This window comes from Podarcis tiliguerta, assembly GCF_965153285.1.
Source record: "Podarcis tiliguerta genome assembly, chromosome: 2".
In the NCBI taxonomy this organism is placed as follows: Eukaryota; Metazoa; Chordata; class Lepidosauria; order Squamata; family Lacertidae; genus Podarcis; species Podarcis tiliguerta.
In genome coordinates, this window is record NC_139535.1 from 31074745 (window position 1) to 31102150 (window position 27406).

General features: G+C 44.0%; 1 protein-coding gene and 1 long non-coding RNA gene across 8 annotated transcripts in view; one reads left to right on the plus strand and one right to left on the minus strand.

Annotated features, from left to right (window-relative positions):
* Positions 1–27406, minus strand: part of LOC310671185 — a 917602-nt gene that overhangs the window by 312818 nt on the left and 577378 nt on the right. The gene's annotated exons all lie outside the window — the stretch shown is intronic.
* Positions 1788–27406, plus strand: part of CHL1 (cell adhesion molecule L1 like) — a 206213-nt gene continuing 180594 nt past the window's right edge. For 3 of the 7 annotated variants that reach the window (XM_083424698.1, XM_083424696.1, XM_083424699.1), the window contains exons 1-2: positions 1795–1994; positions 3282–3440. The gene's annotated coding sequence lies outside the window, so the exon portion shown is untranslated. Of the gene's footprint in view, positions 1995–3022; positions 3441–27406 lie in introns of those variants that run through there. The other 4 variants (XM_083424702.1, XM_083424700.1, XM_083424697.1 and 1 more) reach the window with 4 other exon arrangements.

Genomic DNA, 27406 nt, shown 5'->3' on the forward strand with positions numbered 1-27406 from the left:
TAAAGAAGTGGCAGAACCTCAATTTTAGCATGCTTTAGGCCAGCAGGTTGGTGCAAAATCGCTGCCCAAACTCAATGCATTCCTATGGACATTTGGAATGACAAGCCTGTTGTAGAGTTTTATGTTGAGGCTTTCAGGGCAAGGTGCTAAATCGCAGTCCACTCACTGCAAGATGACATAACACATTCATAAGGCCAACTGGAGGTATGCCTTTATTCTGAAGCTTTCTGTTTCTGAATGGGGTGTGTGCAGAATTACAGCTGAGGCAATGCACCCCATTCAGAAAGTCTGCTGATTTTTATGCAGATGAGAGTTGAAAGGGGAATAGTTTAGGAGTATCCAAGCCATGCCAGTGCGTTGCAATGACCATTCAGAAACACAGTTGCTTGCGACGGAAGGCACCAAAGGCTGCAGATGGCTTCTCAGGACCAAACATATGCCAATGCTGGCCATTCAGAAGTCTACTTAGTCGCCTGGGTGTATTCTGAGGTTTTAATAGAGGAAAACTAAAATTGGCTACATCACAGGGTTGTCGTGATTTCTACTGAGATCCTGTTTTAGTACCAAAATTAGTGAGAGTGGGAAGTGGGAGACAAGGTTGTAAGCATCCCAAGAGCTTGGGGGAAGGGGTCCTTGACACATCTGTGATTGATGGTGGGTCTCAACTTTATGCAAGTCATTTCTCCATTACCTACAACCATTTGAATACTGTTTTGCTGGCCACTCCACAATTCTGTTGATCAACATAGTGGACAATAATGCCTGTAGATCTTTTAACAGGGTCTGAGCTATGGGGAAGGGCTGTAGCTTAGTGGTAGAGCATCTGCCTTGCATGCAGAAGACCCCAGGTTCAATCCCCAGCATCTCCAGGTAGGATTGGGAACACCCACCTTTCCACCCACTTGAAACCATGGAAAGCTGCTCCCAGTCAGTCTGGACAATATGGGGCTAAATAGACCAGTGGGCCAATTCATTATATGGCAACAGAAATTCCCCTGTTTTTCAGGCAGAGAAGGGTAGAAAGTGATGGGTTTGCAGCCGCAATTTAGCATGACATAATCTCTTACCAATGGGTTGTAGCGGCAATTTGGAAAGGCAGGTTTTTGTCACCAGCCTCTCTGTGTGGTTAACCAATCACGCTGGAGTTGAAGTAGCTATTTAAAATGGGTATTTCAAATGGCAATTCTCTGTCACTTGTTTTAGTACATCCCAAAATTAGCCCAAATATCTCATGCATCCAAAAGTGGATGCAATCTACTTACTTGTTCAGAGCAAAGGGGCATTTATTTTACTTGCATCCTGCAGAGGAGAAGCCCCTGTATAAAGATTGCTCCAGCATGTCCTTTTTGTGGTGGTGGTGAAGTTGGGTGTTGAGGGGCATTAATTATTATTATTATTATTATTATTATTATTATTATTATTATCATCGTCGCCATCATCATCATCATCATTACTACATAGCTGATCAGAGTGCATGCCCTGTGCCTCATCTCCCACTTCTCCCCCCACCGTGAGAGGGAGGGGTCTTCTTCTCCCACCCCCATTTCTCAGAGTCCCTCCCCTCCACCCCACAGCGTGGGGAACTTTCCAAGCCGCACTTCTTGGCTGTTCTCGCTGTCTAAGCCCATTTTCGCTGGAAGGGTGTGGCAGATACCTGAGGAGTTCAGGGAAGGAAAGTGTGAGGCACTAGCAACATGCCAGGACTGGACCTCTTTACCTTTGGGCAGAGGGAGGAGGCGGCTGGCATGCGATCCCTCCTATCTCATGCAGCCTGAGGAAGAGGGGGGGGGAGGAGTTGTGCATGCGTGCGCTTGTAGGGGTGTGTGTGAAACGATTAGAGAGCAGGGCACCAGTGCCAAGGGAGACCTTTCTCCAGCCATCTGATGCCTGGTGGTGCCCACTTCCCTCCTGCTTCGCCCCCCCCCCTCCTCGTTTTCTCCCCTGTTGCAAGCAGCTGCTCTGAAGAAGAAGAACAACTCGGCTGCCTTTCCAAGGTACGGCGCGCTCCCGGAGGAGCTTCTTGTTGCTCTTGGTAACGCAGGGTGGTTCAGCATGGCAAGGATAGCTCTCTCTCTCTCTCTCTCTCTCTCTCTCTCTCTCTGTGTGTGTGTGTGTGTGTGTGTGTGTGTGTGTTCTCGTGAGGGAGAGGGTGATCTCAAACTTTACCACCCATTAGGGGATATTCGAATAACGATAACCCGGCGTTTTAGACACATACTTCTGCCCCCTTAATCTAGCTGGGGGTGTCTCCTCCTTGCGTCCGACTCCTTTGGAGTTAAGGGAATGATCATTTCATTCTATGTTTCGAGGCAGAAGGGAAACCTGGGAAGCTGGGATCATCTCTCCTTGTTTTGTGTCTTCAGGGAAAGCTCATTTAATTTTTATGGCTCAATGGGAGAAGTTCCACACCTGGCTGTATTTGTGTGCGTGTGTATTTTACTCGACATATTTGTATGTTTCACACACGCACGCATTTTTCTTTTTTTAAACAAATCCAATATATAAATAATTGGGATGGTTATACTGTATATCAGAGTACTCTCGCCACATTCCACCCCCCGCCCCCGCCCCAGAAGACAGTGACCATCACTGACCGTTTATGTTCAGGGAAGGGGTTTCACACCTGCTGTAGTGGGAGGGGGATCAGGTAAACCCTTCCCCAGCCCTCTGTTCCTCTGTAAATCGGGGAAAGACATTTCACTCTGGAAGGCGTGTGTATGTCTCTCTGTGTGGTGCTCCTGGGAATGTTAAGGGGGTGGGGATAATTCACTTTGATGGGTTAAACAGGGGCTCCTTCCCTAAAACACATGATTCCCAGGTACCGGGAAACGTTCCTTTCATCATTCCAGGTCGTCACAGGGTGAGCAGGTCCCTCGATGCCCCAAGACACGCATCACCCACCCACCTCTCTCTCCCTCCCTCTCTCCCTCTTTCCTAGGGAATACTACCAGCTCTCTCTCCCAGCTTTGCAGCGGTGTAAAGTGGGGAGGGGGGTTGGCTCTGGCTGTCTTTTTCCTCCCTTGAGCAGCAGCGTGTGTGTGTGTGTGTGTGTGTGTGTGTGGAGCTGGGAGAGATTTGGGAGGTTTAGGGGCTCGTTGCCATGGCTCCCTTGAAGCTCTGCCGAAGGAGATATTGATGCCAGTCACGGAGGGACCCTTCTTCCTTTCTGCACGCTTGATATTTTCTTCCCTTCTTCTCTCTCTCTCTCTCTCTCTCTCTCCCTCTCTCTCCTCCTCCCTCCCTCCCTCCCTCCCTCCTCCTTTCCCCTTTTGGCGGAGCAGGCAAAGTGATTAATTTGGCGAGCCGGGACGGGGCTTCCTGGTGCTGCGCTCGCCTCCCGAGCAAAAACGGAGCCGGACTCCCTGGCAAACTCCTGCTGCCTCTTCCCGGAGAGGACCACACGCCCCCTACCCCACCCCAGGAGCTGCCCAGGCTGCAAGGTAAGAGAGAAAAGGACGGATGAGGGGTGGTGGTGGTGCTGAAGGAGCAAAGAGTGTGAGAGAAGAGGGGGGGAGGGGCTGCTCGCTCCCTCTCACCTTGATGGGAAATCGATGGCCATTGGCTTCCTGGACGGAGCCAGCAGGCGACTCCGGGGCTGTCCAGGACGGGCAGGAGAGTGACAGGAGGGAGCCCGGGACGGGGTCTCCAAAATATGGGAATGGGAGGCGTTTCTTCCCCACACCTTGAAATATGCAGAGATGAGGCGGGTGGGTGTGGCCGGAGCAAAGGCAAGGCTTACCTATGGCTCACCTGGAGGGCTGCATTTTAAACCGCGCCCCCCTCCTTCCCCACCTCAGTTTGCTTCCCCTGCCCGATGCCATGGGCAGTTTAACAAGTGCTTGGCTTGGCTCTCCCAAGGCATGGGTTGGTGGCGGGGTTGAGCGAAGGAATTTCCTCGGAATGGTGCCGTGTTGAGTGTGGAGCCTTTCCTGCGCGCAGGTGCGCTTGAGGCACCACCCCCTTTCTATCCAAGACAGAGGAAAGAGATGCTCTCAGGTTGTGGCTCTAACTCGTATTGCCAAAGTATGGGGCGTGGGGATTTCACGTTTAAAGTCCACCATCGCCTCTCAAGAGATCGATCAATTGTGCAGTCCCGGGAAAGGGGCGGGGACTCTCCCGTCCCGTGTGTCCGTGTCGCCTGGAGAAAGTTTGCATGTGGACGCGGTGCGGTGGAAACATCAGAGACACCGTTTCCTGAGTCTCTGGGGGTGAAGGGGGTCGTTTTGTGTTTCTCGACATCGACAAGTGCGAATCAAAGATGTATGCTGCTGAATGTGAGGATTAGATACCTTTAGTTGTTTGTGCTATATGAAGCACTTAAACCTCAGGGGTGTGGGTTTGAGCCCCACATTGGGCAAGAGATTCCTGCGCTGCAGGGGGTTGGACTAGATGACCCTCGTGGTCCCTTCCAACTCAATGATTCTATGTCATGCTGGATGTTTTGGATGCATTCAGTCTTGCAGGGCTTGGTTGGGTTTTCCAGTGGGAGCACAGCTCTTATTTATGGAGATAGTATTTCATTCAAAAAAGGCCAGATGTGCTTATTGATGGTTAAATAAGTGTCCTCTGTAACTGAAGAGCACCTGAGATGTTACGGTGGAATGGCCTATGAGTTAGAATGTTGGCAAAGCCAACTTCCTGTACATTGGACTGAGCTGCGGCAGGATAAACCCTCCCTACACCTTCCCGCCTTCCCTCCCAAAAGCCACTTCCTTCCACATGCTTTCCTTTCTGGTAGAAGTTCCTTCCAGCCTTGAAGGCTCCTAATGGGAAGCAGAACTGGGCAATGGATCTTAGAAGGAAGAAGGCAGGGTGGAAATTTCACACCCTTCTGCCCCCTCCACAAACGCTTTTTAGGAACATGGCAGCAACCTAACACAGGGTTGAGATGTTTGGGTGTATTGCCTCGGATTTGAAAGCAGAGTTTCTTTTTTATAATAGAAAAGCAGGGTGGAAATCCATTAAATAACTCAAAGGAATTGGCTGCCCCTGAGTGTGTGTCTCAGACTACTGGATTGAATCCAGTCTCAATTTGTTTTTTATTTAATAGCAGCGAAAGGGAGGAGTGCACTGCCTATCAGAATGTAGTGCAGGAGGAGGATGATAATTTTAAACCTTTTCTCCCAAGCCATGATCCTCATGCAGGATAAGGGTTAGAAGAAACAAACAAACCCTGTCATTGGTGCCAATGAGAACCCCCTCTTGCCCAAGGCTAATAGCAGTTTGTTGACACAGTGGTTCATTGACAACATCCTATACACTGCGGTCCCCATGAAAACTGCTTTCTCCTGCAGCACCTGCTATTAAATTTTAAAAACTTGGTGCGGTTGCTAATAACATGTTTAGAGTTAATGTGTCAGTTTGGCCCTAATTTTGTCACACACCTGCTTGAAATCAGGGCGTAAATTAAGCCATTAATAAAATCAAGTTCTGCTCATTTCAGTTGCACCTAAGTGGAAGTAACTTTAGTCTGGATCATCTAACATATAGCTTGGTTCCCTTCTGATATTGTTGGACTACAACTCCCATCATCCCTCATTATTGGCCATGGTCACTGGTGGCTCTTGCCTTTTGGGACTAGGAGGATAGAAAGCAGGAAGGCCAACAGTAGGTGAAGCCTGAGCCAATGACAGCTGGAGCCAACTTCTTCTAGATTCATCCCTGAGTTCTGCATGGGCAAAATTGAAACTAAGGAGGAGGAAGCCAGCAGCCAGGGAGGACCACTTTCAGCTACCAGGCTGGAAGTTCTCCACTTCTGACCTAATCCATCAGAAATCCATTTGCAGGGTAGTGGTCGTGGTGAATAAAAGTGTAGACTCTGGCTCAGCTTGATTTCAAATTGGGCTCAGCTAATACAAGCTGTTTTCCAAACAAAAACTAGAGACTATATCATTCCTCCAGCCCCCAAACCATATTTCAAAATTCAGAAACGACATCAGGAGCAAGACAAGGCATGAATGCTTCCTCTACGTGTGAGATCCTGCCTGCCTGCCAACCTCTCTCCATCCCAAACCTTACATGATGGCAACTTGAGTGAGTGTCTGCCTCAGTTCTTTTTGCAAATCTTTCCCTTCCTCAAAGGGCAGCAAATCCCTCACCTTCCAGATGGAAACAGTGTAGCAAGATGTGTATGCCAGTGGGGAGGCTCTGCCAGTGACAGAAGAAGGAGCTTAGTTTCAGCTTCCCTCTTGATAGAAATTATTTCCCCTAATGCTTTTCTTCCTCCAGACATACAAGCCCTTGAACTCCTGCAGGAAATGACAGACTAGCCTCTCATTAGCTGGAAATGTCATTCTGAACTTCATTTCTAGAACCAGGAGACACCAAGAAGACTTTTCCAATTGTTGCTGGAACCCCATGCTGCCTGGTACCCCATCGTTCTTCTCCATTGTGGGGATGGGGAAGGGTAGCTGACATCAGAGACATGTCACTGATCAAGTTCTTCTTCAAGGGTTCCTTTCTTCAAGCATCTGATAAGAGTGCTTGAGGGGACCATTTGACTATTGGACCAGCATCTCTTTCCCCCACATCCCTATTTGATTTCATTCTTAAGGTAACCCTGATGTTGAAGTAAAATGCCCAAGACTACTGGACTGAGGCATGCATATTTTTACAACGCTTTGGGGGCTGATGAGGCTAGCATTTTCAGGATAGTTATCTTTTAGAGAAAAGCACTGTTCTAGATAGTACCGCTTGAAGAACCATGTGGCTAATGGCCAACTGTCATCTGCTGCTGCTATCATAAGAAGCTCATATTTATCTGGTACAAAATTTTGATTTTTCCAGATCACAAGTTGTGGCTGACTTATACATTTATGTGTCATTTCCTGAGACTTTTTTCTGGTTCAAAAGGCAAGCCAAATGTCTAAACTGTGTATAGATCAGCAAGGGATTCCTGGAGCATGTGAGTTTTGTGTGACAAAGCATCCCTTCTACCCCTTGAACTTCCCAATACCAACACCAAGAATAAGAGGCATGGCAACTATACCAGCCCTGAGACTATCATTTGGGTTAAATCGGGCCACAACTTTATTGACTACAGATGTAAGAGGTTTGGCATAGGCAGGAATCTGCATGTAGCAGAACTCCTTGTGTCTGAGCTGCTGGTGCCCCCTTCCTGAAAATGAAGGTCTTTTCGTCTTTTAGGGAATGAAAGAGAGAGTGAGGAGCTAAGAGCATGAATTGAATTGGATCGTGTTGCTAGTTGCTGGGAATCCCAACTGGGGAGAGTGTTGTGCTCAGGTTCTGCTTGCGGGTTTCCTGTTATAGGCATCTGATTGGCACCTGTGAGAAAAGGGTTCAAGGCTAGATGGGTCTTTGGTCTACTCTAGCACAGCTGCTTGGATGGTCTCATGAGGCAGGGGCTTGCCTGTGGAGTATCCCCACCTCAGTTCTGGTTGCAGCAGTTTGAGTAAGGACACTAATTGTTGCTCCAAACACAATGGACTAGTTCTTTCAGTATGAAATGAAAATGTTTCATTGAAACATTAATAACAGTCAATGCATTTGCATTGTACTTTGGGTATGTAAAAGTTTATTCATAAATGGAAGAGCATACTACCTACGTCATCAGTGACAGTAATTCTCTACTGTACTGCTGTGCTGCCAAGAAATGAATAGTTGTATTCTTTATGAGGGCTTGCAACAAGAAAATTAGGATACTGTACATACGTTCAATTGTGGGTCTTTGGATTATAGTTTTCTATTCAACATAGTAGCTGTCACTCAGAGGAGTGCAATTATTACAGGCATTTAGCATGTGCTACGTTGATAATTAAACATAATGAGTGAAAACATAATAGCCCTGCTATTTATTCCAGAAAGCCGCAAGATAAGTATTCCTATAAATAAGAGATTATTTGCAAGCATTTTATGTTTATTTAGTGGAGTCTGAACTGCAGCCATTTTGTTTGCCACTGAAATGCTTAATGAATCACCTGTCATTGGATGGGAGGGGGCAAGCCAGCAAAAAGTAGCTTTAAGGTAGTCTCAAGGATGTTGTGAATAGTGGGCATGATAAGAAAGCTTCTCTATTCCCCAGCTTTTCTTTATTTTTAATTTCCCCACTGGGAGAGGACAGGAACTATTGCAAAACAGTACTAATTACTCCAGTTTATCTCACATGTGTTACATTGATGTGGTTAATTATTGCTTTTCCCATTAGCAGTGTTTTAAAGAATAATGAATTAACATATCACATTCATCAAAAGAGCATCTACAAAGTTTATCTTCTCAGAGCCAGTGTGTTCTTGCGTTACAAGAAGTTACGGAGGTTTCCCAAGGAACAAAATGTATTGGGATTCCTTTACAAGGTGCTTTAGACCTTGATGAATGACTTGAATTGATCACCAACGAGTGACACAGGCAAACTATTGGTTGCTTAGCAACCTGATGTGATTCTACAAATTTTGGGTGCATTTCTCCCGCAAGTGAGGAAATTCTGTTTTTGTTAAAGGAGCACTTTTTTGTCAGTACAAAAGCCGCCCCGGCAAGAATACGTTACCCAGAGGAATTCTGTGCCACTCTTTGTAACAGAATATATTTGAAGGATAAAGACTGATGGCTGTTCGCTGGAAAACTGTGACAATCTGGAGCCATTCAAATGTTTCCAGTGCTTTATAATAAGTCATAATTGCATATTTGTCCTTTCTGAGTCAGACGTCTGCAGAAAGACAAGTAGCAGTGGGAGAAATCCCACCGGAGGGATTCATCCACTCTGTGCTTTTGAAATGGTTCATTCATGCTGTCTTGAAGTGTGAGGTCCTGCTAGGTCATGTTGAGTTACATGGTGTTTCATTATGAGTAAATGGAACATAGCATGGAGCATGCAGTTCAGTGATTGCCCAAATTATAACAGGGCAGCTTGGCACAGCTTGGGATTCATACGACATGGGACCTTAGCCGGCTAGTCCCAAGGACTGAGATTGATTTCTTGAATGACTCATCTTCTGTATTGTCTTCCCCAAAAGGGATGCTAAAGATCTAAATTTCAAGAAGAAAATGGGGTGAAATTGTATAGCAATGCCGATTGAAGACAAAGATGGGATTTAAGGCAACTCGTCGGTTTCCACGGCAATTTGGATTGAAGCTTTGTTTAGAAAGAAGATAACTTCGTGGCTCGGCAAAACCATAATGACACTATATTTGAGACCAGCGCAGCTCGTTGCTATATTCTGATGGGATAACTGTTTAAGTGAGCCAATCCACATCTCTCTGTCTATACCACATCCTAACATTGATTTTTAGGTAGAAATTCTATTACTTTCCGCTGAAGGACCTTCATTTGAAAAATGGCAAAATATGACCTTAAACACTAGATCAATGCTGCCCAACCAATTCTGGCTCATGAACAACAATATTGAGCAAGTAAGCGACTACAGGCTGCAGAGTACTTTATTCCTTATCTACCCTGGAGGAGAAACAAAAGAATGAGAATCTCAGGAGGGGATGGAGGTACATGGAATTCCTTTCTGTCCAACCTTTCCTTGACAGCTACATAAAAGGAACGAAGGAATGATCACGCAGGTTCATTCAAGAAGCAGTTTATGCACTCTTGGGTATATTTCATGCAATTCTGGTTGTTTCAGGCTCCCCAAGAATACAGTATGGGCAGGAGCTGAACTAAAAATAAAATAAAGGTAAATTGAAATGATCCAGTGAATGGCTTGTCTTCTTTATGAAGGATGACTTTAATGATTATATTTTTTTAAAAGTCATAAATAGGCTGATTTGTGTGAGAGGCACAAAAGCTGTTTTTATGCCTTGAGATGGAGTGGAGAATAGATAAAAGCAAGGTACTATCAGGCTTCAAACACATGGGATCATTCACTTTTAAGACAGAAGCTTTAAGAGAAAGAAATGCTAGTTTACCTGGTTAAGCTAAATGGCCCGTGAAAACAGCAGTCTGAAGTACAGCATCCATATTTAGTGACAGTATATCTCCGGCTGTGAAGTATAGAAAGAGAATTTTGACACTGTTAGAGGGGAGAATTTCCACTTGCTTGCCACCCATCCCAAGCTCATATGATTTATTTTGATCTCAGAACATTAATGGTCGGATGTGTGTCTGTGTGTCACCTACGATTCTCTGTTTGAAGGGCTGTCAGGTCCAAGATAAAGATAAAGAACTATAAGAAGGAAATCAAGGGCCTTGATATTGCACATGAAGAGTTAGTATCTAGACAGAAGAATAACCACTGGTCACAGTGGTTCCGACAGTCTTCCCCACTTTGGTGGCATGTTATGCATTTACTTTTAAATCATAACAGTGATTTATAATTTTCTAGCAATACATATGAATTAGCACATGCAAATTTAAACGCTCTTTTTTCTTCTCTGGTGATGTGTTTCCTCTCTTCTTTTTTGGCACTGTGTAAGTGGATACGTTAGAGGCCAGTCTTTCCATATAAGAGTGGATTCCACCCTAAATGGCTCAGATCATGCCAAGGTTCTAGTCTAAGCCTGCACAACATGTGACCCCAAAAGCCATATGCAGTCTGCCAGCTGCATATTAAAAGCTACCTGGCAGGCATAACACAAGCCTGGGGGCTGGGAAGTCAAAATTATTCAGGCCTGCTATAAGGTATTTGTATTGGTTTGTGCAGGATTACCGGCAGTAAGACATTATGTTTTTATCATTGGTAGATTTTATTTGAAACTGGATCCCGCCCCCAACAATTACAAAAATCCCAAATGCACATATATAGTATGGAGGAGGGTTCTTGGCTTGGCATCAGCATACATAAAAAGGATCCCAGGAGTGTAGCTGGCCACAGGCTGAACGTGAGTCAGCAATGTGACGTGGTTGCAAAAAAGGTTAATGCAGCATTAATGGAACCAGTTTCCAAGTCAGAAAAAGTGCTACACTTTATTCTGTTTTATGGAGTACCGTGCTCAGTTCTGGGTGTTGCCCTTCAAGAAAGGTGTAGTCAAATTTGAGTGGGTTTAAAGGAGTGCAATGAAGCAGTATCTGTGAGAGAAGGTTGAAGAAACTAAGTTCAGCCAGAAGAAAGAAGACTGAGTGTTGGAAGCATAAGGTAAAGGGACCCCGACCATTAGGTCCAGTCGTGGCCGACTCTGGGATTGCGGCGCTCATCTCACTTTATTGGCTGAGGGAGCTGGCGTACAGGTCATGTGGCCAGCATAGACCTCTTCCAATCCATGAAGGCCTGTTACAGTGAAGGTTCAAAGCCTTGTTTTCTGTTGCCCAAGGGGACAGGACCAGAAGAAGTTACAGGAGGGTTCACTTTCACCAGAGGTCTTCAAGGATACACACTGGGCAGCTGTCTGTGGGGGGTGGCTTAGCTCTGAATTTCCTGCATCAGGCAGGGGACTGGGCTAAATAGCCCACAACATGTCCTTCAACAATATGATTCAGGCAGGGCTGAAAAGGAATGACTTCTGTCTGAAACCTTGGATAGCTACTTTCCAGTCAGTTCAGAAAACACTAAACCAGATGGAAAAATGGTCCAGCTTTCTGCATTCCTAGGCTATCTCTGGTGCTCACAAAGAACAGTGACATTACTCTGATAAAACTGATGCAACACAATTGCTTTGTTGGGAGAGTGAATTCTACTTCACACACAAAAAACCCCTGATGTTTCATTTATGAGAGCTCTAAGAGTGGCATTTGTTTATTCCTAAAGAATTGGAATGAACTGAAGTCCCTGGCAATGGAGAGAAGGGGTGGGGAGGGAGTTACTTAAGACAATTACGTTGTGCTATTACACATGTCTGCTTGCATTTGAAGCAAACCCCCATTAAAGGAATTTCCGGCTTAATGATGCATGCTTCTAAGACTGTCATTGGACAACTTGGATTTAGGGCTCAATATTCATGAAGCTAAGGAGAAACTGTGTAAAAGCACATTCCTCTCCCCTCACCCCATATTTCTGTATGCTTTTATGCACGTCTACTGGCATGCCCAGATGCCTGATTATTTCTGCCTGCAATTGCAGTAATTGCCTCTGTACAATAGCCAAGCAAATGCATTGCGATATAGGCCCCTAATTTAGTGCCTTTCACTTTGCTCAGTTAACCATTCAAGGCAGTCAGGATAGAGGGGGAAACCCCAGTCTCTTTGATACCTCTGATGATTTTTGCACATCTTCTGTCACCAGAAGATGTCTTACGCACCATTCTCCACAAAGATACTTAGCATATCGCCTTGGAAAATGGAATATGCATTGATCAACATAAAGACACTTTTCAATGGGCTCTGTTAAAGACTAGAGAATGTCCTGTATATATTATGTAGGTGACAAGACAACAGCGCAGATGTAATGGTGGTATAATTTAGATGATTCAATGGGTTCCCAGTCTCGTAAGAGGCTTCCTGTTGGCCCATGTTCTGTATATCTAAGCAGAGCTTCATTCAAATCAGCAGGAGACCAGATGGATGCACAGCCCAGCTTCCAGGAAGAGGTTTCACATGACTAAAGATGCAGATTATACACTGAATTATTTGTAACCACATTACTAAAGCACTGACAGCAGCAATATTTTTTTATGCTGAGTGCTTAATTCTTCTCTGCACCCTCATTTCTTTTTTAAAAGTATATTATCAGATATCTGTTTTTCTCCTCTATCTCTCAGCACGTTAACTCATGGAACAAATTGCATGTAGGTATGCAAAAATAATGGAAGAAGCCATTCATTTGAATTGTCTTTTGCAATATACCTGAAGAAACATTCTATTACTGAGGTCAGGGGCAACGCTAGGCATTTTTCTGCCTGAGGACAAGATGCTCCTACATTCCAGACACAGAAACAGACTGGACTGGCAGTTGTATTAAAAGGACTCAGATTTCCTCTCTAGCAAGAACACCTTGAATGGTTAACTAAGCAAGGTGGGGAGACCTTGGCTGTGCACCTGAGGGCAGAAGGCCCATTTAGGTGGCACAACAGGCTGTGTGCCATGCACACTCTTGTCCTCCAGCAAAGGCAGATGGCCAAGGAATGGCCTTCCTTCCTCTCCTCCTGCCTTTTGTTTCTGTTGCCTGAAATAACTGCCTCATCACGCTGGCAAACGATAAGCCTGGCCTTGACATAGAGATCCCAATTCTCTCTAGAGGTCAAAAGTTGCCATGTGTCTCTTTTCAAACTGAAAAAAATATATATATCAATGAAGTTGATTAAAATATTAAGCAAAGTAAAGAGGCAAGTAGCAGAATGATTCGCCAGAACATATACAGTGGTACCTCGGGTTACATAAGCTTCAGGTTACATATGCTTCAGGTTACAGACTCCGCTAACCCAGAAATAGTGCTTCAGGTTAAGAACTTTGCTTCAGGATAACAACACAAATCGTGCTCTGGCGGCTAAAGTGGTGCTTCAGGTTAAGAACAGTTTCAGGTTACGAACGGACCTCCGGTACAAATTATGTACTTAACCTGAGGTACCACTGTATTCACAAGATAAAAATGCCCAGCAAGCAGATGCTGAATCCAAATGGATGCTGAATCCGAAACATAATTTGAGCCACATCCACACCATACATCAAAAGCACTGTTATATTGTTTTAACAGTTCCATAGTAAGCACATAAATTTGGGTCCCAGGTGGGGAAAAAGGCCAGGGTCACTATTCTTTCTCACTCTCAGGTTATAAACTCCTCGGAATGAAGTGGGGGGAGGGGAATAGAACTTTTTTCATACGTAAGTCTGTAAAGTACTGTATACACCCATTGTAAAATAATGAGAGAGAGAAGAGATCAGCAGTAAATTAAAAAAGTAACAGTGCTGTCAATTATTTGATAAAAATTTTGATTCCTATAAAATTCTCGGCATTATACTTTGAAGAGCGTGTATGTAATTCAGTCTTGCAGAAGGATTCTTAATCTCTGCAGTGTACACATATGCTGGATTGCCCAGTTTTGCTTTTTCGTGTCTGCCTGGCATGAGAAGATCTGATATCAGTCAGGTTATTAAACAGAGAATACCAAACAGTATCAACAAGACCTTGCAGGCATACAGGTATCTAATTTCCCATGTTGGCAAAACCTGTTTGTCCAAATGAATAGTTATCTGGAAACTCTATCTGAAGGGAGAGCCAAGTGAACTTTTTTTGGCATTGCACTTTCAGTCTGCCAGCGAATGAAGTTTGGAAGGTTGTGTCAGTAATAACGTGGATAGTAGGAGGCATCTATCCAAGTGCATAGATACATACAATAGCCCCAAAAAGAGAAGTGCCGGACTGTGGAGTGCTTTTTGGGTTAATGCCAGTTGATTAACTGTATCAAATAAAACTGTGTATCAAAGGGAAAAGGAAGTATGTGGCCTACCAATTTACTATCCCTACCTAAAGAAAAAAGAAAAAAAGAGGGGACCTATAGCAGGAGGAAATTCATCATGAAAAGTCAGTTAGGATCCACAACCATTTAATAAGACTTACTTATTACATTATTGTGGCCCCTAAATGGCCTGGTCTATAGCATTTGCCATCTCTGGCTTAAGCTATTTGACTTGTGAATGCCAGGCTATACAAATGGATAAGGGCAGTGGAGAGAGGGTTGGCTGCCTAGCTGGTGGAAGGCCGAGACCCTGCTTAATAAAGCCCTTTTTATTCAATGCACTCCCTACTGCTGGCAGTGGGGAGCCCATAAATGCAGGGCTTACTGCATTCTTGACAAATGTAGGTTTTCATCTGCCAATTGATTCCATGTTTACTCACTCTTTCATCTAAAAAATCTGCGATATTATTATCCCTGATTACTCCATTGAATTCCATCATCCCTGCTGTTTGCCTCCGTGCAACATGCGAGCCGAGCTCCTGCATGCTCTATTGGCAGGTGATTTCATGATAATACCTGCCCCAACCAGAGCTCACCTGCTGTGAGGCAGTGTAATTGGAAATGGAATTTTGAGCTTCATTTCCTGTTACATCCTAGTGAGCAGCTAGAAACAAACACAAAATAATCTGCATGAGAATACAGCAGACAATTTTAATCGGGAAGCATTAAGGCAGCGGACTGGCAGTTACAGAAAGTAATATGTGGTAGGGGCCAGTCAAGCAGCCCCTGGAGTCAATAGGATTTCATTGACTGATTCCCAGGAAGCAGCATTTAGCTTGTACAGGTCTTGGAGCTCATTATGGTTTTGGTGCAGGGAGCTTTTGTGCTTCAGCAATGGAGTTGGCTTCCTCCTCTCCTTAGTGTAGTAGAAACTGTGAATGTTCTTGCGTTGGCTCCCTGCAGTATGCAAAGATTTCAGAGAGCAATTCCAACTCCTTGTCAGGTTGAGAAATTAATCCTCCCTGTATCACAAATAAGCCTGTTTTCTCTTTGGAAGCAGCAGTATCAAGTCCAGGGGAAAAAATACACTGTGCATTTAGTTCTGTTTTCCAATCCCAACCAAAATTGGAAATAATCAATGTGTTCAAAAGGTCAGCAACACTGTAGACCCTGAGACAGAACATAATTCAACCAATTATGTTAACCATTGTCATAAAGACAGAGAAGTGTGTTTGTGATCTCTTCTGACCAGGCCTGTTTATCTTCTGTGCATGATTTCACAAATGATGCTAACTATGCCATTTTACTCTAGCAGGTTGTTTGTTTGTTTGTTTAACCATTTAGGAAGTATAGTATGGAAATTAACTATTGTTGTAAAATGGCCTCTACAGAAATGGAATTAAATTTATGCTGAATTAGCTTTTTTTCTCTTCATATGAACCTTCACTGTGTTAAATACACATACTACCGGTCAAAGATCTATGGTTAACATATCATAATATGGTAGGGTTGTTGAATTTTTCTTAAAGAAACCACTGAAGTTGTTGAGCTTTTATGGGGAAAACCCAAATGTTGTTGAGCCAAACGCCAGAAAAACTACGATCTTTCAAATGAGATCTAGGACAAAGCGCCACCTTTCAGGAATTCCAGATGTATGGCAGCCCTATAATATGGACATAAGAAGGAGTCAGGAAGACCAAGATGAGTGGGCAGCAAATGCTGGTGTTAATGTCTGTGCTTTCAACTGCAGAGTCAGAAGGAAGCCATAATGAAACTTAATAGTGCTGTTGTCCAGTAGCAGCTGTTGAGTCTCTGCAGGTGGGCCTTCATAAGTCTTTCAGCTTCCCTACACAGTGAGTTGCTGGCGCTTTCTGAGGGGGACAGAAGAGACACAGGGAATATGGTGTGATGTGTGGCTCCTGCTGCAGTACTCCTGCTGAAGTGCATGAAATCACACCGAGCTCCCTATGCCAAATTCCTCCCCTTTCCTTCTCAGTAGGCACCATTGACTTACTGTGTTGGGGAGCTGACAGAGAAAGACAGAGAGAGAGAGAGAGAGAGAGAGAGAGAGAGAGAGAGAGGTGGAACCTGCACCACCTCACCAATTGGTACTGCTGCTGTCATAACCCTGGCAATTCAGCTACATATAAGTTTGCAGTCCTTATGGATGAAGAGAGATTTTCTGCAAAAACAACAACCAGGAAGCAAATCTTCTCTGCCCCCCATAGTTTCTTGCCTGTCCCTCACAGCCCCTACCTGAAACTGTTCTTAACCTGAGGTACCACTTTAGCTAATGCGGCCTCCCGCTGCGCCGTTCGAGCACAATTTCTGTTCTCATCCTGAAGCAAAGCTCTTAACCCGAGGTACTATTTCTGGGTTAGCAGAGTCTGTAACCTGAAGCGTCTGTAACCCGAGGTCCCAGTGTATTGACAAACTGGAATGCGTGCAGAGGAAGGTAACCAAGATGATAAAGGCTTTGGAAACCAAGCCTTATGAGGAATGGTTGAGGGAGTTGGGCATGTTTAGCCTGGATAAGAAGAGACTGAAAAGAGATGGGATAGCTGAATATCTCAAGAGTTGTCACAAGGAAGATGGAGTAAGCTTGTTTTCTCCTGTTCTAAAGGGTAGGCCCCAAACTGATGGATTACAGCTAAACATTAGGAAGAACTTTTTGGTCATAAGAGCTGTTCAGCAGTAGAACAGACTCCCACAGAAGGTGGTAGAGTTGTCTGGTTTGGAGGTTTTCAAGCAGAGGTTGGATGGCCATCTGTCAGGGGTGCTTTTGTTGAGATTCCTGCATTGTAGAGTGTTGGACAAGATGAGTCTTGGGGTCCCTTTCAACTCAACAATTCTATGATAATACTGAGTCACATCATTAGTCTTCCATTGTCTGCTTTGGCTGGTACTTTTTCAGGATCTCAGACAGAGGTCTTTCCCATTCCCCTGCTATTTGGTCCTTTAAAAACAACTTGGAGGTACTAGGTTTTGAACCTGCAGACGCCTGTGTTCAAACTGTGTACTTCATGACACTTACAAATAACTGTTACATGACTAGATTAAGAACGACACAGTGTGATTACTTGTATTAGTTCACTGCATTATTAAAGAGCAATGTACAGATGTACGGTTATCCCCCCCACACACATTATAATCAAATTCTGGAAGTAATGTATAAAAAGCTAAACTCATCAGCTTCATTTCTGTTTCACTGCAAATTCTGACTGTGGCTTTGCAAATCTAATTTGGTGCTATTACTTAGTCTCGATTACTGCTCTGAGTGTGATATCGACTTGAAATCTTACCATGGGGTCTGGCCTTAATTTAATTAAATCTGCAAATATTTTCTTCTTCCATGTCACACGACCCTGTTTGGGCATTTGGAAGTACACCGTGATACTTGCATGAGAGAGAGAGAGAGAGGCCAGACATTGCACTCTGATGCATAGAGCATGTCTGCAGGAGGCAGCCTGGTGAACATGCACAGGCTGTTCACGTGATCTGAAGAAGAAGATGTCACGGCTAAAATGGCCGCTGTTTCTTTAATGCGAATAAAGCTGGGTCAGCATGACTCAGCAGCTTGCAGCAAGTTGTATATATATAGAGTGAGAAATGTTAGTTTGCTGTGGCTGGTGTTTGGGTTGGTTGGTTGGTTGATTGGTGCTGGTGTGTATAGTTATTCAGTCGTGTTTTGCACAAGGACTTTTAATAAAAACTCTGCAAGGATATTCTCATGGACTCTTTTTGTGCCGACAAGGAGACTGAAAGAAGAAAGGGAGGTCAGAACCCTTTCCTTCTTTTTTTTGCCTTTTTACAAACACTGACAGGTTATGGGCCCAGTGTTTCTGAGCATGTGCAGAGTGCAAAACGACTGACAGCATCTGAGCAGGGAGCTGGTGAGTCCTGGTGGTGGCTGTGCGTTGGAGCAGTTGGTGGCAAGCTGTAACTGTCTGCAGTGACGCTGGAGCGGCTAGGATCTGAGGATCAAGAAAGCACTCAGCGTCGGCTACTGGAACAGTTTGAACTGCTAGAGGACCACAGCAGGCGACTCACTGAGCGGCTACACAAGTTGCAGAGCCAGGTGGGACCTGAGGGTCAACAGAGGCAGCAGCTAGAAGCCGGTGAGTGCCAGCCAGGACCATCCAGTTGGACTCTAAAGAGAGAATCAGGAGAGATTGCTGGAGGCCCTACAGAAGGGGCTCAGCAAGCACCAGCAGAGATGGCAGATTTCCAGTCTTCCCAAGTTGTAAATATTGGGGGAGGCATCCCTTTTGAACTTCTCTCAGAAAGCAACTGGCTGAGTTGGTCAATTAAAATGCAGCAGTTGTTAAGGAGAGATGGACTATGGGACTGTGTTGAAACTGAGGTTTTGAGACGGGACACTGCTGAGAAAAAACGACTGGATGAAAGGGCTCGTGCCCAAATTATGCTGTGTTTGAGCAACTCTCAGTTATTGCATGTAGCAAATGCCAGCACAGCGTTTGAGTGCTGGAATTTATTAAGGGCAATGCATGTCAGAGAAACTGCTGGAACTATTATTTCTCTGACCAGAAGGCTGTTCAGGACTGTTATGAAAGAAGGTGAGAGTTTGGCAACTCATCTTCAAACGCTGAAATCTCTGTTTCTTCAACTACAACAGAGAGGTAAGCGTTATCATGAGACTGACCAAACCTACATTATCCTTTCAAGTTTGCCTGAAAGCTGGTTGCCCGTGATTAACAGCATGGAGAGTATGCGTCCCCGAGATCTGACCCTTGAGTATGTGGTTGGCAGATTGACCGAAGAAGCAGAAAGAAGGTCAGATAGACAGGCTGAACTCCAAGAGCAGAGGAGTTACAGCAAAGGGGGCCAGCAGCAGAATCTGCCAATGGAGCAACGCCAAGGTTTGGACTTGCCCATGGCGGTGAGGAGGTGTTATAGATGCAACCAACCCGGGCATCTCCAACGTCAATGCAGGGCAAGACTTCCAGGAGACGACGTGGAGCAGAGACAGCAATCGACGCAGAAATGTAAGCAGAAGGGGTTCTCTTCAGGGAAGAAGAGCACGCGTTCTGCTCAGTTTGTGTCTGCATTTTCTCGAGAGGAGAGGAAGATACCTCGAGGAACATGGTTGCTGGACTCTGGGAGCAGCAGGATTATCTGCAACCGTCGGGAGGACTTTAAGACCCTGGAGAAGCCAGCTGATGGAAAAGACTCAATTTATCTTGCTGATGGTCGTAGAAGCAAGATTGATGGCCAGGGAACATGTTTCCTGCAGTGCTTGAACACTACTCTACCAGAGACTCTGTTTGTCAGCAGTTTGGACTATTGTTTGCTGTCTGTAAGCTGTTTGATTAATGCAGGGTATAGTGTTAACTTCACACAGGATGGCTGTCTGATAAAGAATGGAACTCAGGTATGTGGCCATGCAAAGATGGAGAATGGGTTATATGTAATGCAGGACAAGCCTGTTAAAGCAGCCCAGGTGGTTCAGGATAATTTGCCAGTTCATAAGGGGTGTGTACATGAACTGCACAGAAAACTGGGTCACGCCAATTTCCGTGTGCTTTCAGAGATGCAAAAGGTGTGCAAGAACCTAAAAGTAAATAGCTGTAACTGTTTCCTAGATTGCAATGTATGTAAAATGGCCAAATCTAAGAGGAAGCCTGTGGCTTCTAAAAGTGACAGAGTATCTAAAGAGGTTTTAGAACTTGTCCATTGTGACGTGATAGGCCCTTTTCCACAGAAGACTGAAGGGGGTGCCAGATATGCTTTTCTGGTAATAGATGATAAATCACGTTTTAGTTGGTTGTTTTTGTTAAAGCAGAAATCTGAGTGTTTCCCCACATTCAGAGAATGGGTTGCCCAAGCTGAAAAGCTCTTCGCTCGCCCTGTTGTGCAGTTGCAAACAGATAGGGGCGGAGAATTTCTGAACAAACAATTTGGGGCATGGTTGCGACGTAAGGGGATCACTCATCGCTTGACTAACCCTTATAGCCCTGCTGAAAATGGTCTGTGTGAAAGACGTGGGGCTGTAATACAGTCAGTAAAGGACTGCCTGCTAGTGGATGCAGGATTGGGTCACAACCATAGGCTGTGGGGCGAGGCTTTTCTCACAGCAAACTTTTTGATTAATAGAACCTGGTCTAGCTCTATAAAAGATATTCCTTATCGTGTATTGTTTGGGAAAGAACCAGAGTGGACAATGCTCCATAACTGGGGTGCTTGGGCACATGTAAATATCCCCAAAGCTCAGCGCCAGAAAGGGGGCGCTAGAGCGCAGAAACTGCGGTTTGTGGGATATCAGTCCTATGGCAAAGGGTGGCGTTTCAATTTACGCCCAGGACGCGTGGTTCTGTCACGAAGCGCAGACTTCGCTGACCAGGACAGATGGACTGCGATCCATGCCAACCCAGATTGCCTACTGCCCCTGCAAGTAAGAGAAGAGGCTTCTTCTCAGCCATTGGCAACACAGGAGCAGGATGAGGAGGAGGCACAGATTTCCCCAAAAGATGTGGCAATAGATAATACTTCTTCTCTAGAGGAAGAGGAAGAAGAGCCAGAGATAAGGGGGGAAGAAGAAGTAGTTGTGCCTAGACGCTCCCAGCGTTCAAACAAGGGTGTACCTCCTCAGCGTTTGACCCTAGGAGGAGTGAGAGTATGCAATGTGAGTTGTGTGGAACCACAAAGTTATAATGAAGTCTTAGACTTACCCCCTGGGGAACGTGCTTTGTGGGAACAAGCTATGAAAGAAGAAATGGACTCTTTTAAACGTAGCAAAGTGTTTGAGGTCATAATGCCGCCACCTGGTGGCAGAGTGGTGTCATGCAAGTGGGTTTACAAAAGGAAAACCCTTGCATCTGGGGAACCACGTTTTCGAGCCAGATTAGTAGCCAGAGGGTTCACTCAGATTAAAGGGGAGAGTTATGATGAAGTGTTTTCTCCCACTGTAAAGAGTGAAACTTTTCGTTTAATGCTTTCCATTGCTGCTGTAAGACAACTAGCAGTGCACCATTTTGATGTTGATGCTGCATATCTGCATGCAAATTTAGACCATGAAGTGTTAATGAGACAACCCCCTGGGTTTGAAGAGGGGAATGGTGCAGTCTGGCGTTTGAAAAAGGCTGTTTACGGTCTCAAACAAAGTGGAAGGTGTTGGAACCAGTGTTTAAATGAAGCCCTTGTAAAAATTGGTTTTAAAAGGAGTGTGGCTGATCCATGCCTGTACACCAAGGGGACAGGCAACAAATATCTAATGCTCTTAGTCTTTGTTGATGATTTGCTTGTAGCAGGGAGTTCCACAGATGAGATCCAGAAGCTCACAAGCCAACTAGAAAAGAGGTTTAAGCTTAAAGCCTTAGGGCCTGTAAGCAATTACTTGGGAGTAGAAGTAAGACAGGAAGCAGATGGAAGCTTCCTATTGAGTCAGAAAGAGAAAATTCTTCATTTGATAGAGCAGTTTGGCATGGAAAACTGCAAGCCAGTTCAGACTCCCATGACACCAGATTTCCCAAAGACAGTGTGTGATGATGAATTTGAATGGGGTAATCAAACTGGAGTATTGTCAATCACAAGATAATATTGCTGATTTGTTTACCAAGCCTTTGCCAGGAACATGCCATAATGAATTGATGACAAAACTGGGTTTATGTATATAATGCCTGTATGTATTGTTTCTGTTGGGGTTTTTCGCATTTAAGAAACAGAAGGGGTGTCACGGCTAAAATGGCCGCTGTTTCTTTAATGCGAATAAAGCTGGGTCAGCATGACTCAGCAGCTTGCAGCAAGTTGTATATATATAGAGTGAGAAATGTTAGTTTGCTGTGGCTGGTGTTTGGGTTGGTTGGTTGGTTGGTTGATTGGTGCTGGTGTGTATAGTTATTCAGTCGTGTTTTGCACAAGGACTTTTAATAAAAACTCTGCAAGGATATTCTCATGGACTCTTTTTGTGCCGACAAGGAGACTGAAAGAAGAAAGGGAGGTCAGAACCCTTTCCTTCTTTTTTTGCTTTCTACAAACACTGACAGAAGAAGAGTTTGGATTTGATATCCCACCTTTCACTCCCTTTAAGGAGTATCAAAGCAGCTAACATTCTCCTTTCCCTTCCTCCCCCACAACAAACACTCTGTGAGGTGAGTGGGGCTGAGAGACTTCAGAGAAGTGTGACTGGCCCAAGGTCACCCGGCAGCTGCATGTGGAGGAGCGGAGTCGCGAACCCGGTTCCCCAGATTACGAGACTACCACTCTTAACCACTACACCACACTGGCTCCACATCTGGAAGCCAAAGGAACAACCTACGTATGTTTGTCAGGCTGCCCTGGGGCAGACGTTCTTCAAAGAGGCCGAGAGCACTGAGGAGAAACTGGTGCAGGACTCAATGGTGGAGGAGAAATTTTATTCAGTGTGCATTTAAAGCCCAAGTTATCAGATTTGCACTTTCTGAAACAGTATGCAAACCGAAGCATGGCTCTCCTTTGAAATTTGCTCTCTTTTGAATTTTGTGATGTGGATATTACAGGAAAATTTTGTATAAAAATGAATATGTTATCGGAGAAAATTGCGTGCAAAATGTGTACGTTAGTCAACACAGGATACAGATTCACACTAAAATGATGCATATTCACGACAAATTAAAAATAATAATAATCACAAAGCTGTGACCTTAAAGATTTGTTCTTTGGGGTGTCAAGTTTCAAGACTTTCTCACAGAGGAAGAATAGGAGAAAAGAAGAAGACAGAAGATAGAAAATCCTTCAAGCTGCATAGTAGTATGTAATGCTAAACCATGTTTGGGTGCTTAAAATCCTGTCTCCTGTGTCCCCCTTGCCAGGGACAAACTACTACAACTACTAAATATGTCATTTGGACATTTTCTACTTGGTCCTTCTGATTTAACTTGTATTCTTTTCTCTATCTTTCCCCTCCCATTCTAATGTCTTTACTTTTAGAAGGTGTGGGAAGTCCTGTGTTATTATTATTTTCTTTTCACCTTGCAATTTTATTAAGAATGAGATGTTTTAGGTGTGTTTCACATCATGTGATAGCTGGGAAGCATGATAGCAGATACTTGTGTGTGGGCACACACTATTAAGCATTTAAATTTCATTTGAAAAATGGGGTATATATGGCTGCACATTCTGAAACTGTGGGAAGACATTCAGCCTTTTGTTGCGGCCTCCAGCAGTGTGCATGTGTATTGACTGGATGCACGGTGTAATATCTTCCTTGCTGTACAATTTATGCCTTTCAAACTGTTCTTTGCTGATGTTGAATGTTGCATACTGCAGTCCACATCTGGATTTCACCATCTCTGAGAGAAAACAGTAAAATGGCAATTGTCCGTGCCTAGGGTTGTGGTAACACATCATGGCACATGCCTGTAAACGAAGTGAAGGGCACGTCAAATATTGCCCAAGGTGCATTTATTCCTGCTGGCAGTTGTCAACAGTTACTTTGACGGGCTATTATTGACAGCATCACTCCTGCTATATACCATGAAATCATCTTTTCATGGCATGTCATTCATAATCCTGTTGCTTCACCTTGGCATGAACGCAGGGTTGGTGAGAATATTAAAGCATTTCCCTGCAGACTCCTGTTAATTGGTGGCCTGTTGTAGTAGCTGTTTCTTATGGAACTATGTGAACTTTCTTTTTGGTCAGAAAGATCTCCATCTATATCTCCATAAAGTGGAATAGAGATTGAGCCACAACTATGTGACTCTCCCTCCCCAATGAAATATAAAGGGGAGATGTTGTACATGCTTTGAAAGAAACTGTTTAAAAGTACTTCCATCTTAGCTATAATCTCTGAATTGAGTCTTTATTCTTAGGCCATAGTTTTTGTCTTCTTATTTTTTTATCAGTGTCAATCAGACAACTTGAAAGTATCCTGTTGACAAGTACAGCTTAAGATGCATTGGCTTAGGTAGCTGAATATGCATAAGGTTGAGAACAACGCAGAAGAGTCACTGCTGTTCTTAGAAGAAAAATAGTTACAGGAGCAGAAACCAAGACCTTCAGGAAGCTTATATTTCTTTTAAATCATTTTGTGCAGTCTTCGGCAGCATGGCTCCTGCCTGGGCTCATGCATATGATATTAGCTTATCTTTCCAGAAAGTAATCGGAGTGCTGGCAGCATCCAGCATGATGGAAAGGAAAACAAACAGAAAATGAAAAAGCTTGATATGTAGGTGCATGAAATTTTTACATCTCATCTGAGCACATGCATTTTTTATCCCTGTTTAAATTTTGAGTGGATAAGGTTGGCCCATCCATCTTGTTGAGAGCACACCTTTAAGCATGTACAACACCCATTTTTTATTGCTGCGGGCTGATTAGTTGCTTTTGATTATTTTTCTGGCAATTACTTAGGCTTGGTCTTTTGAAATGTGGCTCCTGTGAGAAGTATTGTCATGGGGAAAGACTTTCTTGCTAAATGGAATCATGGCACATCAGTGTGGCAGTATTTGCAACAATGACCTAGTTACTGACAAACTTTTCTGAGGAGACATGACAGGAATACTTGTGACACTTTTATTGCTTGGTATGTCTGCCCAGGCAAGTAAGTGTCAGCTGATGAAGAAGTTCTTGGGACTGGGCATACAGACCAGAGTTCATCCTCAGGGTCAAACCGGACTTAAAGAAGTGCTGAATCCCAATCATGTATATAAGGGTCCCTCTGGGCCTCCAGATGCAGTTGAACTCCAACTTCCACCATTCCCAGTTGGTATTGCTGATTGTCAGGGATAATGGGAATTGAAGGCCAACAGCAACTGAAGTCCACAATCCCCCATTTCTGATGTATCTGAAGGGATTGCAGGTTACCAGTTTTATGAGCAAAAGAGGTACATGGTAGAAACGTGTTAAATTTCCAACCCTTAACTCCCACAGTTTGTGCCCATCAGGTACTTTTATTCTAGCTTGGTTCACCTGGCATTGGAGTGAGGCCACATTGTATATTTTTCCTGGTTCTGAGGGATGCTCCCTTTTGGTATTAGATAGCAACAGCATCAATTTGTGTGTTCGTATGTGTGTGTGTAAAAGCAATATTGTGTAATATTCGCAATCAGAATCAGCAGGACGTAGCTAGCTTCCTATGGAAAGTATAAAGTTGTCAGGAGTAGCTTTCTCTCAAATTTTGTGTTATGCCAAGTCCCCCTATGCTAGCTATTTCCAAAAATGGTTGGCAACCCCTGACAGAGGGCATTCCATCATTGGTAAAACTCCTGATGGTGTATACAAGACCCTACCCTGAGTTCCTTCATGTGAATGGGGACTCCTTTATGGCGTTATTTGAGCGGGGGCTTCTGTGATGTTTGTAAAGACCCTGTTGTACACATTTATAAAGGTCAAATATTTATTTATTATGCTAAAAAATTATAACCTGCATTTTAGAACTTGAGTCCTCAGAAGGTGGTACACAAAGGCAGTCATGAAAACATAAAAAACCCCACCTGAAACTGTACAATTAAACTGTTTCAGAATGAGCTGCAAAACATCTTGAGGGTCTTTGGAAAAGGCAGTAGACCTGCACACTTCATGCAGGATCGCTTTAAGGAAACTGAAAGGACAACACACATCTTCCTATAGGAAGAGAGCTGCTGTTGATAGCCAGTAGCAGTATTAAGAATAATAAATATATACATCCTTTTAATTCTCATAGTGGTGTCTGCTGTTGGTTTTTAAAGTGCCATTGTACCACACACTTAAATTGTATTAGACTCCAAAGAGGACAGGTGTGCAGGTAACATCATGCCCAAGAAGGGTGGAGCTCTCCAGCACTGAAACCACCCAAGGAGCCTGCCAGCTTTAATATATAGATCAGCTGATGACTCATTCTTAAAGTGTACTTGAGTGTTCCGGAAAAAGGCTTGCCTCTGGGCACACTTTGGCACAAAGAATGGTTTCATGTTTGAAATGAAAGACTAGAAATTCCCCCAAAATTGACTACATAAGTCATAAGGGATGTTGTATACTGTTGCCAGAACTCTCGCTGAGTAAGTGACATGGTCCTATCTCCAATTCCCATAATTTGCTCTATGCTGACTTTGACCAACCATCCCCTTTTGTCCTTCTTCCTTAGGGAAACATTGCAATGTTTTTGACTCTTTTTTTAAAAAAAAACACCGTATCTCTTACCTAGTTGTATAGTAAGGGAGAAATCAAAGAGAGGCCTCTGATAGTATTTTGTCGGTAATAGGCCTTCTCTCTTGAGGAGGCATGGAGATTAAAAAGATGGAAAATCCTCTTGCAGATTGCCACTCAGCTAATGATTAGATTGGCCTATAGCAGTGATATGGTTGGTGCTTAGCAGGGGATGGGAACCAATTAGTCTGCTGAAGGAAATACTTGGTCCGTTGGGTAAGAATATTAAGGCTGTTTACAGAGTAGCTTGGGACTCAGAAAAGTAGAGTATCACTTATGCCTTAGATGACCTGTGACATCTTGATAGTTGAAAGGGCGACTAACCATAGAGATGTTAGAAAGGTTAGCAAGCATAGTGATATAAGACACCATATGAGCTAGCACATTTTCACAGTTGCAGGCGGTGTGTCTGTGGTAAATATTCCCCCTCGTCAGTGAAAATACTTAGTGATAGTTACCAAGAAAAGAATTACTACCGAGATCTGAAGAGCAGGTCAAAAGTCGTCCCCCCCCCCCTTTATGGTTTTAATAAATAATAATAATAAAACCAAAATAGCGGTAGCATATCCTCCAGAAATGCCCACTTCAGGCCCTTCATCATGGACAAAGAAAGGTAGGTATGCATGTTGCTAAAACTGAAATGTATAAATAAAAGTAATGAGTTTTCAGAAATCAGTTGAAAGTTTTAGCAAACAACTCTTGAAACAAATCAAACAAATTCATGAATTAAAAAAATGCAAAACAAATAATAAGTTTTCTCTTTAGGTCTGATGCCACCTGCTTTTTAGCACTTTCCCATTTTTGGCTTCTTAAAATTATGTTTTTCAGCTCTTTTTCTAGCCTGGAATATTACAGGCTTATGTTATAAATGGATTCAAGATAGGCTCACACCTTTGCAGCAGCAGATTACTGTCCTATGAATGCCTGGGCAAACAGACACCTTTTTAACTGGTACCCAAATCTGAAAAGTGTTAGTGCTTGGCATATTTCTCGGAGGGGGTCATTTCATAATTGGGGAGGTACCACTGAGAAGGCCCTATCTTGGGTCATCAGC